Genomic DNA, 7,861 nt, shown 5'->3' with positions numbered 1-7,861 from the left:
CCTCGTGGCTCGCACTTTTGTCCACTTGGTGAGATAGTCTGTAGCAATGATGATGTACTTAGCCTACAAGTACTGTGCCATAGGACTAATTGGCTCAATGAAGTCAATTTCCCATTTCTCAAATGGTTGTCTTGCAATGATTGGACTTAGCTCCATTTTGTCCTTGTGAGCATGTACTTTAGTCCATTGGCATTCGTCACAATGCTTTACAAATCATGCTACATCTCAAAAAAGAGTATGCTACCACAACTGAGATTGTAGCACTTTGAGGGCCATTGTGTCTCTATTGAAGTGCCCTCTTGCAATTATGTAGTGTGCTTCTGCAAGTATGCCATGCATCTCATGTTCGCATACACATCTACACAGCAAGCTGCCGTGCCCCAACCTATAAAGTTGTTCAGCAATCAACTGATAGGGTCGCATTTTGAGGATGAATCATCTAAGTCAGGCCTTCTTGATAGGTCTTTCAGGTAGTCCATGCTCAAGCACTTAGACTACATTGTCTGCCCAATATGGCATCAAATTAGCTCTAAATAAGTCCGTATCGCTAGATAGGTTAAATAGATGCGCATAAGGCAAGTCGTCTATGATGCCTTGTCCAGTGACTTCTCTTGTGGTGGGTATGCGAGACATATGGTCAGCCATGTAGTGCTACTTCCCTTTGTGTACAACCATAGAGAAGTCAAACTCTAGAAGCTGAAGTAACCATTGAGTGATGCGTCCCATAGTGCAAGGTTTGTTAACAAGATAAAGCAAGGCTTGATGGTCAACAAAGAAGACAAAGGGTGTAGCCAAAAGGTAATGAAAAAATTTCTTCATAGTAAACACCATGGCTAACCCTTCCCTTTTCATGGTGGAGTAGTTCATCTTGGTATCGTGAGTTGTTTGTTAGCAAAGCTCACTAGATAGTCTAAATTCTATTCATGCAACTGGCACAACACAGCCCTCACGATAGACTTTGAGGCGTCAATATGAGCATGAAATGTTATGGTCCAGTCTAGGGTTCGTAAGATTGGTGTCGTGGTTAGAGCCTTCTTCATTTCTTCGTATGCACGCTGGCATTCCTTGGTCCATTCAAATATCACCAACAATTTGTATAGAGGCTTAGCAATTAATGCATAGTTTAACACAAATCGTTGATAGTACCCTGTATGGCCAAGGAAGCACTGAACTCCCTTGTAATCGATTGGTGGTGGGAGATCGACAATAACCTTGGCTTTTGAGAAGTCGATGGCAATGCCATTCTTTGACACCATGTGGCCCAATTGTACATCGAGCTTAAGTCATGCACCTTGGTCCATTGCCACTTGGGTTCATCCAATAGATTGTTGAGCGGTTTAAGATTTGCTACTGGGTTAGAAGCTAATTTGTCTATTAGGTGCTCTAAGATCTCATGGAGGTCTCGTTTGTTATTAGGGATGTGAAACATAATAGAGGTGGGTCGCCCATGTGAGCTCCTAGCCATCATATAGATTGGCACTGGGGGCATGACTTTGGGCTTATTGACTGCCTTAGTAGCTTGCTTGAATTCCTCATTGTTTGAGAATGGTAGATCAATTGTGGCTAACACATACATCCAATCTCGTTTATCCTTCGAGCAAGGGATATATTTAGTCAATGGCCCGTAATCTTTCCTAACCTGAGCGTCACCCTTAAAGCATGGTCAAGATGGTATCTAGGTCAATTGTTGTAGTCTTCCAAGTATCCATCTCCACTCTTACCACTTCCATTCAATTGCCTAGGAAGATCAGACCATTACCCAAGTCTTCTATGACTCGTGCCTTGCACATCCAGAGTCATTCTAACAAGATATCATAGTCCACTCCTTTCATGACTATAAAGTCTAGGAGAACGGGACTCCTACAATCTTCAATGGTCAATTTCTCAGCACTCCAGGTGGCTTCACTTTTTTTATGTTGTCCAAACGTGACATTGAACCTAGAATCCTCAACATGTGGGTTACCCCAAGCCCAGAGCATTGTACACTGACTCCTATCCCCATGTCTACAATCCCTTTCCTTGTGGTGTTACCTAGAGCTAGGACTCGCATGTCTATAGTCCCTTTCCTTGTGGTGTTACCTAGAGCTAGGACTGGTAAGATTGCATTCATTTTAGTGCCTTCCCAAAAAGCATTAATATGCAATGATTTGGGCACTAAGTGCAGCATCAGCACATGCGACTCAATATTTTTGTTATTGCATCGTGGTCTTGCAAGTCGATGACAAATCACTCCCCCAATCCTTCCACCCACTTCTTTAGCTCCTACCATAGCATCGGCTGCTACCTAAGCAGGTCTCTTAAGCTCAAGGTTACAGGGGTGGTTACCAGCGTTATGAGAAGACTGCTCATCGCTTGCTTGTCCCCTAATTCTATGCTTCTTGGTCCATAGTCTTGACTAGTTTGCTGGCCCATGGCATCTAGTAGGCGGCACAATTCGAGGTGCAAATGTGCCTCTCAATTGTGTGGGAGAGATTGGTGTGCTCACACTAGAGAGATCATTGATCTCGTCCTCCAAGATGGGCTCATCATCCTTTAGGTGTTCCTAGGCTTTCTTACCCACTCCTTGACCTTTTCTCTAACTTCAAGTTGGCACTTCGGATTGGGGTAGTCCCTACCTTAGCACTTCCTTTTTTAGTCGTCTTTGGGGTGGAAGTTTTGACCTCAACATCCATAACTTTCTTCCCGACAGGCAATGTTGTTCTGCTCTCGATTTTCAACGTGATCTTTGCCTTGCTTCTCCTCTTTCTTTGTCTATAATATTTCTTTCTAATTGAGGCTACATCTAGGTTGTTAGGCCTTGATAATGATATGCCAACAGGCCTCGTCTGTGCATGGGTCATGACATGTAGTGGGATAGATGTGGCCTCCTCAACGCATGTCTCAACACCGAACAACCTCATTGGAACTGATGGGACAATTGCCAAACTAGGGGATGCCTTTTGCCTAGGGCAATCAGCAAAAGGTGAGTGATTCCACACTCAGTGCATTTGAGATTAGCCTTTTCTCAATTTTCTTGCTCCCTCTTGGGGCATCACGAGGAGATGTGTCTTGGGTGACCACAAGTCCAATAAGAAATTAGTTCTTGGGTCTACCCTCCTAAGCCTCTGCTTGTCCCTCTTCATTGTGTGAGACATAAGGGTTCACATAGGGCTCCTCATCATTAGGCTCCTCCACATAGTGGACTAGAGCATCGCCCAGTGGATGGGTTATGTAGGGTCTAGGCGGCCTAGGTATGCATTGTAAAAATTACACAGCACAGCGAATAGAATCTAAGAAAGAGATAGAGAGTACACAATAGATAAGAGGAGAATAAAAAAATGATTTACTCTAAATAGTTGATACAAAGATGGCTCTATCCACTCGTGTGCTTCCACTATGAAGCTTAGATGGTGATCTAGACAGAAGATAGGTGAAGAGCTTCATGCTAGCTAGAGTAACTCTGACTAGGTAAAAGATAGATGATGAAAACTATGAAGGGGTCTACCTTTTATAGCCTGTGAATGGAGTCATGATGGATGACCTTCCATATGTACCTGTGTCTGTTGACTTTCCATGTGCACATGTGTTTGTTGACCTTCCATGTGCACATGTGTATGTTGACCTTCCATATGCACATGTGTCAATTGACCTTCCATATGCACATGTGTATGTTGACCTTCCATGTGCACCTCCACTAGTTGGCTAGGGAATATTCCCTTTACCGTTGGCTAGGGCCCTTGATAACTCCCTTACCCCGCAACTCGATGCAATGTGCCTCTAGTTGCTACCAGCTTAACCACTCCATCTAACCCAAAGATTAGACCTACAACCATCACCTTTTTGCCATCCGGTCACATAGAACTCAGGTTCAACCAATATTCGGGCTCACATATGACTTCTTCTCATAATGGGGGCCTTACAACTTTGAGCACCATGGATCATTGGTGGCACCTTATGAGGGTAGGGCATTGAGCATATCTAACATGCACGTGGGATTGATCTCTATCCTAAGGATGGATGGCTTTGTATAGTTAGGTGCTAGGAGAGCCAATAGGGCTCCTCTCCTAAAGAAATTTAAATGTCTATTCCCTAGGTAAGGCTAGTTGTAAGGTTGTGAATATGGGAGTCTCCATGGCAGTCTATAGTGCTGCATGGCATCGTGGCCAAATCTACCGCAGTTGGTGCAAGGTCGGGATCTTGGGTCCTAACACTTAGCTAGAAGGTGGTTTTTGATGCAATACACACATTGGACATGCCATCGCATAGGCCTTCTTATTGTCTCCTATAGCTTGGCCAACTCTAGCTTCACGTATGCCAACTCCTAGCTTTGATCAAAATTCTTTCCTTTGTCTTGGGTGCCTTGGTTGGATCCATCACTAGCAATCGGAGTTCTTCCCGAGGTTCTAGGAGCAGTGATGTCTCGAGTTGTAGGTCTTGAGCTCCTCTCTTTGAGGAGATCATTCACTCATATGGCTTCTTCGAAGACCCTAGCTAGCATGTAGGGTTGAGTTGCTCACCAAGGCCTTGTAAATCTCTTCACTTCGGATTCCAATTATGAACACAATGGAGACCGCTCATTCACTAAGTCTCTCTACAGTTGGGATTCTCTTAAAAAGACTCCGCACATGGGTGACGTAGTCTCAAATATCCTGCTTGTCCTTCTGCTTGACATTCATCAATCTAAGTATGAGGTTGTCAAAGTATCCCGCCTCAGAGAACCTCTTAATGAAGAGACTCTTGAGGGTGTTGAAGTTATTACATTCAGCATTGTCCAAATTGGTGTACCACATCTGTCCTTTATTGCCTGAGCATAGGCCACATTTCTATGTCCTACCGCAATCTCCTAGCCTGTTGTTGCTTGTTGTATACTACTATGCCTTGCAAGACTTTCTGTGCCAATTTTTGTTCCTCTTCAAGGTCTGCTATGATGTCTTCTGATGGCCTACCATGGTGGTATACCTTGGTTTGTGCATCATATTCATTCACCATTCGCTGGATTTTGATTGAACAATCTCCCAGGTCGAGCTCCTCATTTTTGCGGTTTACACCTGGTTCTACCATGTCTATGGTTTCCTACTCCAATAAGTTGTCAATGAGGTTGATCAGGTCGGGTAGCATTGCGCTCCCAATGGTGTTGCTCCTTTGAAGCATCTAGCCTTCTGTGTTGTGTCTGTCACTTGGCCCTACTAATTGGGGTTGCTTGATCCCTTGTCTAGGTTTGTGTGTTGCCTCCTATTGGTGGGTTCATTTTGTTTATTAAGTATGAGCATATTCCTTTTTATTGACATTAAATCCTCAATTTACGTTTGATCAGTGTGTGTGTGGTGCTCTTTTCTATGCACTATGCTAAATCCTCAATTTACGTTTGATCAGTGTGTGTGTGGTGCTCTTTTCTATGCACTATGCTAAATCGGGATTTCAATTTTTCCAAGTGTACTTCAAGTGTCAAAAACAATGTGGGTGTGAACAATAAGTGTAGCTTTCACACTCCAATCTAAGTTCTCATTTGAATAGGGCTTTACGCTTAGTCTCACTAGCCGCTCTTCTGGTCTCTAGGGTCTATGCTACATTGTTTAGCTTGATCAAGGTCAAATGGGGGTATGGGGTCCATCTCACAGCCCTAATAGGGATTGAATGCTAACGTGACATTGCATCTAGTCATTGGGTTGTGATTTCTAGGGTCAATATTGTCTATAAGGCTTTCGAAGCCTTCCCTAGTTGCAGGAGGTGTTTTGCCTTGCTCGCGATGCACTAGATTTGTCAAATTCTCCTATCAGTTTTTTGTCCGATTTGACAGTGTCCGATTCCCAAAATCAAACATTTGATTTTATCTATTTGATTTCAGAATATTCGATTTTTTTATGTTCGAGTACCAAGGATCCAATTTTGACCAGGTCCAATTTTAGTCAGAGTGGCCAAGTCCAATTCTAGAAGTGTTCGATTTTAATGACTCCAATTGTCCGAATCAGATGGGGTGTACGTCCAATCAGACAGTGGTTTGATTTTTGAGATCGGATGGATAATGTTCAATCGGACAAGTCAAGTTAGTTTGAATGCCCGAATTTTAGGAATCGGACGTTCGAGTGTCCAATTCTAGGAATCGGACCCCTATGGATCGTGTTCGATTCTGTTGGCATGCAAATAGTGACAAAAAAATTAGATTTATGGCCACAATTTTGGCCACGCCCTCAAGCAAGGAGCTCCAAAATGCAAGAGTGCATACACAGAGAGAGTTCTATATACGTGATGCGCACAGAAAACTCATGGGGAAGCCAATTAATTCGCCCTAATCTCCAATTCTCTCACTCACCCTCATGTCTCTGTCTCTCTTTCTACTGTAGATACTGAAAACGAGCCTTCCACCCCCATTCCTTAGGTCTTAAACCCTTTTCCTAATATCCAACCATTGTCCTATTAGTTCTCAAGCCTTATCAATAGAGTGCAAGCCCATTTTTCCCTTAATTTTACCCTATTTTGGCCTATTTTATAGCAAAAACCCTAAAGATTTTTACTTTGATTTCTTGTTCCTATCCTATTCCAAATGCAACAAGTATCAAGACACAAATACTAAAATGAATCATTCTACTTGTCTACTCGTCAAAAACCCAAAGTACTTACTTGTTTTGAAGATTATAAGCCCAAATATCCTACCTTTCTCAAGCATCGGTTCGGGGATGCAACCCTACTTCGACGCTTGATTTGAGGCATGCAAGTACTCAAGCTTGAATTCGTTGTTCCCAGGGATGGAACCAAAATGTAGTGGGAGCTCATGCTTGACTACCAAGACCCATGGGCTGCTTATTCTTTCGAGTATTTCAAGCCGAGCGCTAATGGCTACGGCCGATGCACTATCCCTCTCTACTAGTGTAGTGAGCTTACCTCAATGCTCGATTGAGTGCCCTCCTCTCTCATGCACATTGGTAGCTCCATGATTCGTGATGCGAGCTCGAGCAACCTCAATCCCTCTCCTTCAAGCTCCATCCTCCATAGCTATGCAAGACAAAGACAAGAGAAGAGAAGAGTAGAAGAAGAGAGAAGATGGTGGGAGCTTCTCCACCCCGGTCCCTCACCCTCACACACTCACTCCTTCACTCACTCGCTCACACTCCCTCACTCAAGCACAAGTAAGAAGAAGAAGAAGAAGAAGAATAAGAAGAAGAAGAAGAAGAAGAAGAAGAAGAAGAAGAAGAAGAAGAGCTTTTGCCACACACCAAGGAATGAGCTTCTCATTCACTTTTTGAGTTTATATACAAAATCCTTATCCCTTTGGGCACCCATCCCCTTTTTTACATGACCGGCCATTGTGGCAAGGTCCTCTTTTTCCATTCCCTTCTAGTTGCTCTTTGTCTTTACCTACACTCATCTACCCTTTACAATTTATGCAGGAGGGAGCCTAGTGGTATTTTTACAAAAGTTTTACGAATGCCTTGCATTTAAAAATGTGCCTTTGCCTTTGACTTAGCTTTTGAGGTTGCCCTTGCGCTTTTGGCCATTTCCCTTCCTGGTTCTTTATTTGTGTCCACATTTGGAGTTTTCTTGGAATTATTTTTCTCCATCTCAAACTGGGGTTAACATTTATATCACATGGAATATTCCAAGATCTAAGATACACATCATTTTCCCTCTTAATTTGCTTGATAGTTTTTCTCTGCATCCCAAACGACGGCAATATCTTCTGTAATCTTCTAGCATAAATGTCTCTCTTGTATCTTCAATTATTTGTTTACGCTTGATATTATATGCATTCTCTTTCTTTGTATCATTCATTCATTCAAACTTTGTAGTATCTACATCTTTAATATGCATATCTACTATTAGAGAGTATTTGTTAGCTTGTGTGAGTTTGTGCATGCCAGATGGACTATGGATTTTCCTTGCAAAT

The sequence above is a fragment of the Lygodium microphyllum genome, chromosome 19, assembly GCF_053477565.2.
Source record: "Lygodium microphyllum isolate KBCC chromosome 19, Lygodium_microphyllum_v1.1.10, whole genome shotgun sequence".
In the NCBI taxonomy this organism is placed as follows: Eukaryota; Viridiplantae; Streptophyta; class Polypodiopsida; order Schizaeales; family Lygodiaceae; genus Lygodium; species Lygodium microphyllum.
This window is presented reverse-complemented; position numbering follows the sequence as displayed.